Here is a 13791-nt window from a genome sequence, read left to right on the forward strand (position 1 = left end):
ATCCCTTCAGTCTCAGCTCTACTACCTATTAGTTCCCTAACTTGCCTGCTGCTTCTGAACTACAGATGATTTTCTCTGAGGAGGTGATTTGGTTTTATCATCTCCGTTTGCCTAACAACTCTAATACAATCCTTGGCACTGAGAACAGAGCTCCTTAATGATTCTGACTTTTCCTGTGCAGTTATAAAAAATACAACCCAGAACCTTTCTTTCAGGATTTTCTAAAAGCCACATAATTCTCTATTGGTTTTAAGGATAGCCTGCTTTTTTTGGGGGAGGGGAATCTTTATAGTCTTGAAATGTTAAAACATTTATTTTATGCATGTCTATGTGCATGTGTTCACACACAGGTGTCACAACACAGCATATATGTATAGGTTAGTGGACAACTTGCAGGAGTCTGTTCTCTCTCTCTCTCTCTCTCTTTTTTTTTTTTTGCTATGTGGGTTCTGAGGATTGAATATTTAATCATTATTTAAATATAATTCATATAAAACAAAATCTAATATTTTCAAGTACATACCAGGGCATTTTACTATGTGGTACAACTGGTACAATTTTATGAATTTTTATCCTTGACAGAAATACTGGATCTATTAAAAGTTAACATCAATTCCCAACCACTCCCTCTCCTAGCAAATAATTGGTTTATTTGAATGTATTTGCCTCTTTATAACATTTTATATAAATGAAATGATAATGGATGGGGGTTAATCTAACATGTTCAAGATCCTAGCTTAGCCAATAATTATACAGATAGATAAATAAATGTAATATAAAACACAATATTTAATGTGTGCCTTTTTTCACATAAGATATTATTTCTGAGGTTCATCCATGTTATAGAATACAACAGCAAATTTGTTCTTTTATACAGCTGAATATATTCCAAATATTGTATATTCACTGAATGGATATAAAACATTTTATTTATCCATTCCTCAGTTGCTGGATAATCAGATTCTTTATACTTTTAGGCTACCATGAATAAAGCTACTACGAATATTTGTATATACATTAAAATTTTTAAAATTTATTATTTTATGCTTAAGTGTTTTTTCTGCATGTATGTCTGTATAACACATACATGCTCAGTGTTCAGAGGGCAGAAGAGGTCATCAAATTCCCTGGAGCTGGAATTACAGGTGGTTGTAAGCCAGAAGGTGGGTGCTGGGAATAGAACCTAGGTCCTCTGGAAGTGCAGTCAGTGCAGTGGTCTTAACTAAGGAGCAACCATTATGCTCCAGCCCCCTGTGGAGGGGAATTCTAGGTCAAATGACAATTCTAAGTTTAACTTTTTGGGGATTGCCAAATTGTTTCCATAATGGCTGTGCAATTTTACACTTCCGCTAACAATGCACAAAGGTCCCAATTTTTCTACATCCTCACAACACTTCTTATAGTCTATTTTAAAAAATGTAGTTTGTCATGACATCTGTGAACCACAACAATGACCACCATGGCAATAATGGCACTCATATGTTGGAATTAATGAACAATTGCCTAATTGGTATTAGAAACCTAACCAGCTTCCCTAGGTTAGTGAGGTCATGGATCTTAGAGGAGAACATCCTACCACCACTTTACTAGGCCAGCATAATTCCCAACTACATTCTAAATATTATCCTTATACTCACAGTTGAGTGTAGGACCCACCCTCATCAGGGAAGCTTCAGCAAATGGAGACCATCACAGAAAATCACAAGTGGACACAGAAATTAACAGACAATTGGGGATCACTGGTGGATATATGTACAGCACAACTCCTGAACCTAAGGCTCAAAGATCATCTTGAAAGACAGGACAGAAAGATGGTAAAAGCCAGATGAGTAGGAAGTCTGCTGTGAGACTGTGCCTCCTAGAAATAGCAGCCTAAACTAAGATCTGAACAACAACAGAATCAATAGACATGCTTATGCAGAAGGGGGAAAATCTCCCAGAGGTGGTGTGTGTGGGGTTTTCTGTACAACCCCTAGGCAAAGAGTTACATGCAATTAATGATTGCTGAGAAACTGGGGAGAGTCAATACACACATCTAGTCTGTGACAGACAAAAATATGGATACCATCAAGGTTCTTCAACTTGGTAAATCAATGAGTTCTACTGTGGTTACTTACAGGAATACGGGTGAGGGGTTACTTAAAGGCATAGAAATGACTCAATGACACCAAAGCCTATCCCAGCATGGATGATAACTCACAAAAGCTAGAAACCTGGTGCATACTGTATAGCCTATAGGAAGCTCACCAGGTTGGAAGGCGTCCCCTCCAGGTGGCTCAGCTGGTCTGTGAGAGAGCAAAGCAAACACCATGACAGGCTCCTAATAAGCAGTTTTTAAGAAAGCCACCAACAAAAACCAATCACTCAATAATGCCCCTGACAACAGGGATGAGGGGGACTGCAGTACTAAGCCTGAGAAAGTCGCCTGAAGTATCTCATGGCAATGACAAATAGGAACAGATCGTGGGAATTGTCCAAACATGCTCTCAGATGGAAGAATTGTAGCCCTAGCCATTCAGAAATGTACTAATATAACTGCCACTTGCTTAGGCCAATCATAGATAGGAGCCTGTGTGCACCACTCAGGGGCATCACCATTTTGTATAGGTAAATGGTACCAGATTGCTTGGCTGGTCCTGGCTTCTTCTAGGCGTTAAGACTTGTCAGAGTCTCTTTTGAAGCTTGGCTAGTCTAAAAGTGACTTAAGCAGGCTACTGTTTACACATTCTTGGAAGGAGAAGGATTCTGGTCAGTTTCAGGGACTTCCTGTATCTATTTTGAGTTGTTTACTCCTGGTCATAATGGAGCTTCTTTACAGGATGGAGTGTTTGACCTCCTCTTAGAAACCGTTTGTTTCATTTCCTTGTAAACAATCTGTCCTAAATAAACTGTTGCTTTATTTTCTTTTATAGCCTATGCCTTAACAAGTTTCCTTCCAAGATTAACCTCAGAGGTTAGAGCTCCATAAGTTATCCAATACTAAGTGGTCACATAAATAACAAAAATAGACTTAGTAGGTTGTATATTAATGCATGCATTATTATTGATATATATACATATATATATGTATATATATGAATAACAATCAAAGAAAAAGAAAATGAGGGATGGAACATTGGAAAGGAGGACATGGGAGGGATTGGAGGGAAGGAAAAGGGTTGGTGATATAACTATATTTTAATTAAAATATATTTTTTAAAATGGATGGCACATTAGCCTGGTTAAAAAATTATAGTTGTCCTATGGGGGTATGAAGCAGTATCGAATTGTAGTTTTGGTCTTCCTTTCCCTTGTGTTTAATGATAACAAACTTTCTTCCATGTGCTTTTTGGCCACTAATCTTTGGAAAGAATTTCCATTCAAATCCTTTGCCAATCTTCTACAAACCTTATTTTCCTTTATAAGCTAACACAGAACAGTGGAACAACCAACAAACAAAACATTCACTGTGTATAGCTTATGACCCTGGTGCTTTTATAGCATCCTGAGTTTTTCATATACATGAGGAGGAACACTGGGACTCTGCTCTGCTTTTGGGGTTTCCTGTTTGTGTTTCCTCTTCTCTTCTGGAGATGAACAAAGACTGCCTATGAGAGGAATGATCTCAGGCAAAAACTATCACTGATGAAAAAAAGCTCCATTCTTTTTAACTGTGTTCTTTGGCACATGGCATTTTTAACCTGAATGAATTTTAATGTACCTAATACATTTCTTCTATTGCTTGGAATTTCTTTTGGTGCTATATCTAAAGAACTGTTGCCTAATCAATAACTTGCACATTTTTTATTTGTATGTTTCCTTAGAAGTGTTTTTATAATTTTAGTGTTTATATTTGTTCTTTGATATATACATTAATTTTATATATGATATAAGATGGAGTTCACATTCAATTTTTATTGTGAGGATATATAGGTGTCCTGACATATTATTTATTGAATGAGTTATTCTTGTTGGGCATTGGTGGCACATGCCTTTAAACCTAGCACATGGGAGGCAAAAGCAGGAGAATCTCTGTGTTCAAGGTCAGCCTGATCTAATGTCATTGTGACATTATTGCATCATTAAGAGGAGTTGCTAAGTAAACTCCACAAGGGCACACACTACTCCTTGAAATAAGAATATATGCTGAGGCCGGGTGGGGCACGCCTTTAATCCCAGCACTCAGGAGGCAGAGGCAAGAGGGTCTCTGTGAGTTCAAGATCAGCCTGGTCTACAAGAACTAGTTCCAGGACACCTCCAGGACAAAAACCAAAATAAATAAATAAAAATAAATAAATAAATAAATAAATAAAAGGAATGTATGCTAAGGAATTAAGTTCTGGTTGATACAAATAAGTAAATGTTACATTTTATTCAACCAAGAAAGGAAATGTGTGTTAGATTAGTGACACGAACCAGAGGAAAAGGAAAGTCTCTGTGGGTAGTAACACATCAATTATATTTTAGTGTGCTTTTTGAAAAAAATATCACTTTTCAGGAAAACACTTTTTATTTGAAGTAAACATGCTCAAATTCAAACCTGATGACCAATCCTCTCTTTTCTTAAATTATAAGCTCTTTTAATTTTTAGTAGGTATTGATGAGGGGCACTATATTCTGGACATGGACAAATGGCTATAAGTATCAAAAAGCTGTCTTTTTCATTTATCTCAATTTCCAGCTGGATGGAATGCTGTAGTGGTAAGGCTCCCAGAAAAGGCAGAACAATAATGAAGCAGCTCAGGTCTTGACACTGAAGTTGCTAGATCAGGTCTGGACATCCCATACTTCAATTGTTTTATGAAGAAGAAACTACTGTTCTGTAGGTTTCTAAAGGAGATGAGCTATATTCAATTCAGGATAATATTCAAGACAGGTTCAGTGTTGAACACATAGTATATGATGCTAGACAGGTTCAGTGTTGAACACATAGTATATGATGCTTTTTCTCAGGAGACAAATAGTCATGGAGTTTACCCTTTCTTTGCCCCATTAAAACTTAAAATTTAGTGAGGTAGACATATAAGAAAATAACCAACCTAAGAAGTTAGTTAAATGTTACATAAAAGGTATGCTCATATTTGATAGAAATTTGTCTAGCAAAAGAATTAAGTATTTGCAAGACTTCATCCCAGACCAGCCAGTATTATATAGTAATATCCTATCTCCAAAAAAAAAAAAAAAAAAAAAAAGCAGGTAAGCAAATAAACTGAATAACCCACAAATAGTCTGTCATATGAAACACAGCAGAGGCCACAGTCACCAGGAACACAGGAACATTTCTGACGTGTCTTCAGCAGCATCTCTGTGCCTCCCAAACAGTACAGGAAACCTCCTTAACTAGTTCCACCATTCATTGTAAGATGGCTATAGAACTGATTTCATAAAGCATGGAAATACCCCTGCACTCTGATTCAGAGTTACCACCAAGGTTTATATAAACCGAAAAAGATAGGCCTACTTATTTATCGATAAGATGCTAGAAGGAAATCTAGGAAATGAATAAAACTTGCATAGCAACATAATTCTATGATTTTCTAAAAAAGAGATTATTAACAAAATAGGTAGTAATACAGGTCTGTTAACCTTTACACATAGTTAAACAACACGAAAAATAAATCTCTGGCAGAGTGTTTGAGCACATGACTTACTTTATTTTTTACGCTTGTGTACGAGCATGTGCAGGTGGCCATGTACAGACTGGAGGGAAATGTTGGATGCCTGCTTAATTGTGCTCCTACTTTATCCCCTTGACACTGAACTATTTCATCTAGTTAGTCTAACAATGCTCCTAAAGGGAAGTATGCCTGGTCTTTTCACATGAGTGCAGGGGACTAGCACAGGTCCTTGTGATTGCTCAATGAGTACTCTTACCCACTGACCCATCTCCTTAGCCCTTGAATGCACGTCTTTTAAAAATATCTTTCTATTCTATCAAATTTATGACCGTAAATTATAACTATAAGGTTTCCCCCCTCCCCCAAAAGTGGTACCTTGTATCTATCTTAAGATTTTTAAGACAGGCATGGTAGCATATACCTTTAATCCCAGCACTCGGGAAGCAGAACCAGGCAGACAGATCTCTGTGAGTTCCAGACAGCCTGGTCTGCAGAGCAGACCAGGACAGCCTGTGCTACACAGAGAACCCTTTCTCAAAAAACCAAAACAAAATAAACAAGCAAAAAAAAAAAAAAAAAAAAAAAAAAAAAAATCAAAACGATGAAAACTTTGAAAAATATTTTTCAGTAATCTTTTAAAAGATCCTCCAAACATAGAACAATATAAAAAATGTCATAGGCTGTACAAGATTAAGAAAGGAAAACTGTTTCTAAAATTTCAAAATCTTAGGAGTCAGCAGATCAGCCTCCCTTTCCAGCATCCTGAATCTCTTACTGCAGCAGAACAAAAGGAAGATTATGAAGAGAGCGAGTTCTATAGAAAGGGAGTGAAATTTCAGGAAATAGAGTTTTCTCAAAAAGGCCCATTTCCCCTTTAAATCACAAGTTTATAACTGCTGAGCAGCATTTAGCCTTGAGAATATCACATCGATAAATAGGAAGAGGCAAAGGCCTCATAATTATAAAGCCGTAACCTGCATGCTCTTAACCACTGGCATAGCTCTTCATACCTCACTGTTTAATTTCCCTGAGGACACCAAGAGGCTGTTGGGCAAATGGTTGCAAGTCATAACTTGTTTTATTAGAAGCAAGTGTGAGAATTCCAATGAGAAAGTAAATAAGGTTTCAGAGCTCTCCAAATCTCTATTTCCAGTCACTCCCAAGATGTTTAGGGTGTGACTTTAAATATATAATGTGCATTTAAATCTAGATTCAATATTTTTATGCTGTGTAACATACTCTCATTACAACTGCTGAATATTCCTGATAAGTCCCATCTGTCCCAAATCCTTGAGTAACCTGACAATTTTCCAGATGTCCATCTATGCCACATTTACCTAACTGTTCACCCTTTCTTTAGATCCACATCAGCTTTCCTTAAATATGAAGTTCAGATGTAATAAATTTTAGCATTTTTTTTTGTGCCACCTTACTGTGGTGAAGAGAGAGTTGACTATCTTCTACATCAATTTCATTTATACCTAAAAAAAAAAAGCTAAATGATATAAAACTGATTACTAGCAAGGTTAGATTATATATAATGTGCATAAAACATACTGTATCTGAGATAGTTTGTATGTTTAAGATTAGCTCTCTATGGACCTTTCTGTGGCCCTCATTCATCTGCCCATTTAAAAATGTTTGGGATATGGTTATGATATAGGCTATTTCTGGGTAATACATTAGAATCATCAAGCAACACAATGAGCAAATTGTATGTAAGACTTCATAGATGATAATTCTGTGTACGGGGAAAATGTGACACATTTTAACTCACTGTCATTAGTCATATCATAGCTGGGATAATACTTAAAACACTACATAAACATGCACCAGTGGAGGGAAATGAATCTCATAAAATGTACCTCTATACCATGATCTGCTTTCTGAACCATTACTGAATAATTCAGAATATGGAAGCTAATACAGAAGTTGCTAAGTAGAAGATATTTTTCTGATTAAAAAAACAAAACAAAACAAAAAACAAGTATATTGATGCTTTGGCTGATGGCTTAGAACAGCAGCACTTTACTGATCCTGGTTCTATGAAACTTTCATGTTTCATTACAATGGCATTCTTGTGGAGAAAGTTGAGTGTGATGATGATGCTTCCTTCACCAAGCAACAATGGTCCTTTTGACTTGAGGTTTCCCTTATCAATACATAATCATTCTAAACCCAATTAAATCCAAACTGAGGGCATGACCCCCAATGGCATGTCTTTAAAATCTAAGACACACAGGTGTGAACCAGGGCAATTTCTTGATTGGCATCACAACAATGAAGGAAGTAAAAAGTAATACTCTAAACATAAGACAATGGCATAAGAAATGTCAGGCTGCACAAGTGTTTCCTGTCCTTCATGGGACACTGCAAGGACTAGAGTGAACATATATTTGCCAGATGCTTCCTATAAATCACCTGTCTTACTAGCTTTCTGCCACAGGAACACAGGTATTCTGGTACTCTGGTACTTCAAATGGATAAATTGTTATGTAAGGTCACAGATTTAGAAAACGAAAGAACTGAATAAACCCAGGTTTCAACTGTGAAAACACAATCTTTAGTTCTTCGCTCTTAATTTAGTTTTGGCTGTTCTGGAAATGGTCTGTAGACTGGCCTTGAACTTAGAAACCTACCTGCCTCTGTCTCCTGAGTGCTGGGATTAAGGACATGCACCACCACCACCTGGCCTAATTTAGTCTTTCTTTTATCAAAGCAATACATATTTATATCCTACTGAGTCAAATAGTTCTACAAGGTTTAAAACAACAATTGTTCCAGTTCCCTGCTTCTTCTACTTCATCTTGGCAACAACTCTTTTTGTATGATTATCATTTTCTATCTCTGAATCTCTAAATAATATGCAATAATGTCACAACGATTTTTCATTTTGCTTGTCATCCCAATATGCAAAATAAGAATTCTGTCTTTACATACTCTCTACTTACTCTCCCCAATTTTCCTATTTTTGTTAGATTGGCATTCAGCACTTACTGTATTTTATTATAATACTATTTATTGCTGAACTGTATGAAATTCGATGGTTGCTTTCATTTCCCGAAAAACATTTCTTTAAAACACTTACTTTTCACTTCATCTTACTTCCTATTACTGTATCAAAATTATTCAATTGTTTTTTCTTTTATTCTCAGTTTCCTGAAACTTATATCAATCACAAATTGAGACTTGATAAAGTCATTTAATCTAGAAATCCATCCTCCAGTTCTTGAATTTTCTTGAATTCATTTTCAATTTTCTTACTTTTGTATTCTTTTCTGAGACTCCTAATACATGGATGAAGGATCCTCGGAACTGGACTCTAATGTTCCCCACACTACTATTCTTCTTTCTCTCTGTGTTTTGGCTTTGGTTTGTTTGTTTTGAAACTGGGTCTCACTATGTATGTAGTTCTTGCTGGTCCAAGAACTTACCATGTAGATAGCTGTCGTCAAATTCAGAGGTCTGTCTGCCTTTGCCTCCTGAGTGCTGAGATTAAGAGCATATGCCACAATGCCTGGCCTACCCCTCCCCACATCGCATTGCACCCCCCACTTTTTTTAACCTTTCCTTTCCTAGAAGACGGGGTCTTGTTATATAGCTCAGGCTGGCCTCAAACCCTTAGAATGACATCACCTTTCTTTAGCTTCCCAGGCTTCTAGCCTTTTAAAATAAACTTTTCTTATTTTCAGACACAATAAAACTGTCTGCTTTCTCTGCTGCTGAAAAAAAAACAAAACAAAACAGCCAACCCTGGAAAAGAAAGTAAAAACCAAGAGTAAGTAATGGTGCTTCAGGAGCTTGTTAAGACTTGGGGGATATAGGTGCTAAACAATTTTATACCTCCAATATCCAGTTCAACCACACCAACTGAAAAATCATGGGCTTAATGGTAAAAATTCTAGCATATCAACCCTAAAGTGATATATAATTTTTAAAAGTCTGCTACTTTGTTCTTTTGTGGGGTGAGAGACTAATGTGGGAGAGTTAGAGGTAGGGAAGGCCCCCAGCTGGGTTTCCCCAACTGCTGAGACTATTGAACTTCTGGGTAAACATTCTGTTGGGGTTCACACTTGTGGTGAGAGGCCAATTAAACCTAATGCAGTTTCAGGATGGGGAAAGGAAATCATCTTAAAGACATCAACATCTTTTACTTTGCCCTAGAGGAGAAGGGCACCTGTCTTCCCCAATCCCCTTTGGGTATGGATAAAAAGAATTCACACTCTATTTCAGAAAAGTTGCTACCTGAGCAAAGTAAAAGGTGAATACATGAAGGAAACATTTTATCCTTTCTGTATCTGAATTATAATTCCTCTAATTTTAGCATCTGGAGCAAACCCAGAAAAATCTGTCAATAACAGTACATACACATAAGTGAGCCATTCTCAATTTTTAGTCTTGGACGGGTTAGCAGACTTTTCAAGACACTCATGTTTTCCAGAAAATGGTAGGCAGAGCTAGTTTGAGGACACCTAGAGCTACACATAGAAACCCTGTTCCAAAATGAAAAAGGGGAGGGGGAAAAAAAAAAGAAAGAAAGAAAGGGAAATGGTAGAGAACTGTCATTCCTAATATTAATGATCATTTACCACTTCTAGAACTATATGAGGCAATCAGTCATTTCACAATGACAGTTTGCATTCTAGTCTTACTTGTCATGTCATAAACTTTGGTTATGGATATACTCATAGCATGCCACACTAAACAATTTCTATATTCCAATTAGGCAGCTAATACGAAACAAATTTTATTATAGCTTCAACAGTGTCAGAAATTTGTGTTCTGCGTTTTTTCTACAATCTGATTAACTAAAATTATCAGGATAAACAAAATGGGACAACGGGACAACTGGTACGCTGAACCAAAGAACTCCTGAGTAACACTTTGCTGAAGCTAGAACCTGGTGAAATGTATCTTCCAAGAAGGAAATATTTTATAGGACCACACCCATGAGTTTCAGTTTTGCTTCCTTGTTTTCTCCATAGTACATGGGGATATATTCTAAAAAATGTGCTAGGGGATTTTGTTACCATGTAAACACCATACTGTTACTTAGACAAACCTAAATAGTATAGCCTACTACACAACCAGGCTGTATGGCATAGTTATCAACATATGTATGGTTCCTCTAACCGACCAGACTATGACTACTTTCTTCTCCTGGACTCCTTACCAAATGCCAGAGCCTCAAGGGTATAATTAGAGAACAGAACATCAGAAGAAAACCAGGGCATATGATTTTCTATCTCTGGGCTAAATATAATTATGGCACTACTCAGTAAGCTGTGCTCAGGCACATGGGTGATTATTCTGTTGTGGGGTTTGTGGGAGTAGGGGGAAAGTGAGAAAGAGAAGGGGAGACAGGGCATGGGGGAGAAGAGAGAAAAGAAAGATAGACAGAAACACCCCCCATGTGGTTTAAGTTGGTTTTTAATTTGTGATTCTCCTGCCTCAGCCTGCCAGGTGGTAGGATTACAGGCAATGTGCCATGATGACAAACATCCCAAGTAACATTTAAGGGGTCTCAGTAGGGACCAAGTTAGAATCTAGAGAGAGGGAAGTGAGGACATGAAATTTCATATGGTTCATACTAGACTGCGCTCATAAGTGAAATAAATCAGGAACATTCATAGATGAGAAAAGTACAGAGAATGCTTATACCCAGCATATCATGTGTAGAGGATGAGTACAACTATGTGGGGAAGCACAGTATAAATTATTACCTATAATTTGTGAGATTTTATCTGAAAGAAATGGTTTTTTTCTTTTAATTAATTATTTAATTTCCAGACTGATCAAAGTTTCCCCTCCCTCCCTGCCTTCCTCCCTGCCTCCCATGCCACCCCTCTCTCCCAACCACTCCTCTCCCTTCTCTTCAGAAAAGGGCAGGCCTCACATGTGTATTAGCTAGCCAAGGTAAATCAAGTTGCAGTAAGATTAGACACCTCTTCTCTTATTAAGGCTAGATAAGGCAACCCAGCAGGAGGAAAGTGTCCCTAAAGCAAGTAGTTCCCACTGTTACGGGTCTCACAAAAAGATCAGCTACACAACTATAGAGGGCCTAGGTCAGTCCCATGCAAACTCTCTGACTGGCATTTCAATCTCTGTGAGCTCCTATGAGCCCAGGTTAGTTGTTTCTGTGGGTTGAAAGAAATAACTTTAAAATGCTGAGAAATGTCCATATCAAAACCTAGAAACATTTCTAGTTTAGATTAAGCAAATATATGAGGTCATGAAGTTATGATATAAAAAAAAAAAAAAAGGTATGTAGTAAACAGTCACTAAGAGTAAACTATTTAGCCTAGTGTGGTGTATGACTTTAATCCCAGCACTTGGGAGACAGATGCAGGTAGATCTCTAAGACCAAGACCAGCCTGGTCTACAGAGTGAGTTCCAGGACAGCCAGGGCAACACACAGAAACCCTGTCTCAAAACAGACAAACAAACAAAAAAGAACTATTTAACCATCCCATAGCAATAGCAGATTTGCTGACAGATTCAAATAACTTTTCTCCAAGCAATATAAAGCAATAGGTCCTTCAACTGAAAAGATCAAAGTCTTTGATTTCTATTTCCAAGTAAATCTGCAGCAAAATTACTTAACTGTATGTGGTTCGTTGCTCAATAAACGATTTTTCGTACTTTATTCTACTGCAAATATTTCAAGAACTCATAATTTTAACTTAAAATACATTTTTATTAGTTTTCTTAGTCTAATCAATTTCAAGCAAATTCCCTACTTTAATGACTTAAAAATTAGACTTTATTTTTACTGTTAACACACGTGTATGTGTGTGTGTGTGTGTGTGTGTGTGTGTAGGAAAAATATTGGTGGTAAGTAAAAGTTATTATAGAGTATTAACACTTAAAACTACTGACATTCATTACATATTAACTGCCATTATCATTATGGAAATTTTATCTTTGAAAGAAGGAAAGTCAAGTTCCTGTCCAGGCTATTTTTCTGTGAGAAAATTAGCAATACCCCCCCAATTTCTTTCCCTTAAAAATAAGAAACAAAAATTCAAAAAGTTCCTTTAAAACTACCACTGTTCTGAGCCTTTGGTAAAGGTTTGTAATCCTAGCCAGCAGGAAGGTTGAGGCAGAAGGATCTTTTTTTTAAATGTTTTTCGAGATAGGGTTTCTCTGTGTGGCTTTGTAGATCAGGCTCGCCTCTAACTCACAGAGATCTGCCTGCCTCTGCCTCCCAAGTGCTGGGATTAAAGGCGTGTGCCACCACTACCAGAAAGGTAGGACGATCTTAAATTCAAGACCTGCCTGGCCTACAGTGTGAGATCAAGGCCAGAAGTTAAAAACAAAAACTCCTGGAATAATCCCAAATAAATGAAAGGACTTCAGTCATAATAAGAGCAAAGAACTGATTTCCTAATCCTGGTCAAACAACAACACTGCACACAAAACAAAAAATGAAGTAGCTAGAAGAATTATATTTGAGCAAAACACATTGCTTTTTTTTTATCCCCTTCCTCAATTCTGCTGTAAAGCAAAAGGTGTTGCTTCTTCTGTACATCAAGTTCTATATCCTGAAGGGAACTCAGCTTCACTGGATTGTCTTTAGCTTCCCCATTTTGCTGGGAAACTTATTTAATGATAATAACAAGTTGTTATTGTGCTGTAGCCAGATCACACAGGCAGTTTCAAAAGAAGTATATGAGGAAATACATACTATTTACTATGGCGTGAAAAGCACCAGGACAGTTCAGGGTAAAGGTGGTGTGCTGTACATGCACGGAGCAGAGCTTTAAGCATTGATTACAAGCCAACCATCATCAAAAGCTATCCTAGTTAGGATTTCTATTGCTGTGATAAAGCACCATGACCAGAAACAACTTGAGGAGGAAAGGGTTTAATTCCACATCATGACAGTCTATTATCAAAGGTCAGGACAGGAACTCAGTCAAGCAGGGCAGGAACCTGGAGGCAGGAGCTGATGCAGAGGCCATGGAGGAGTGCAGTTTACTGGCTTACTCCTCAATGGCTTCTTTGGTCTGTTTTCATACAGCACCAACCCAGAGGTGGCATCACCCACAATGGGCTATGCCTTCCTACATTAATCACTAATCTAAACATGCACCACAGGCCACAGTGCTGGCATTTTCTCAACTGGTATTTCTTCTTCCCAAATGACTCCAGCTTGTTTTGTATAGGCTGGTGAGATGGCTCACTGTGTAAA

The 13791-nt window shown here is 37.3% G+C and overlaps 1 protein-coding gene across 3 annotated transcripts in view; it reads right to left on the minus strand.

Moving 5' to 3' along the window:
• Window positions 1-13791, minus strand: part of Tank (TRAF family member associated NFKB activator) — a 72274-nt gene that overhangs the window by 44648 nt on the left and 13835 nt on the right. The gene's annotated exons all lie outside the window — the stretch shown is intronic.

This window comes from Phodopus roborovskii, unplaced genomic scaffold (genome assembly GCF_943737965.1).
Source record: "Phodopus roborovskii unplaced genomic scaffold, PHOROB, whole genome shotgun sequence".
In the NCBI taxonomy this organism is placed as follows: Eukaryota; Metazoa; Chordata; class Mammalia; order Rodentia; family Cricetidae; genus Phodopus; species Phodopus roborovskii.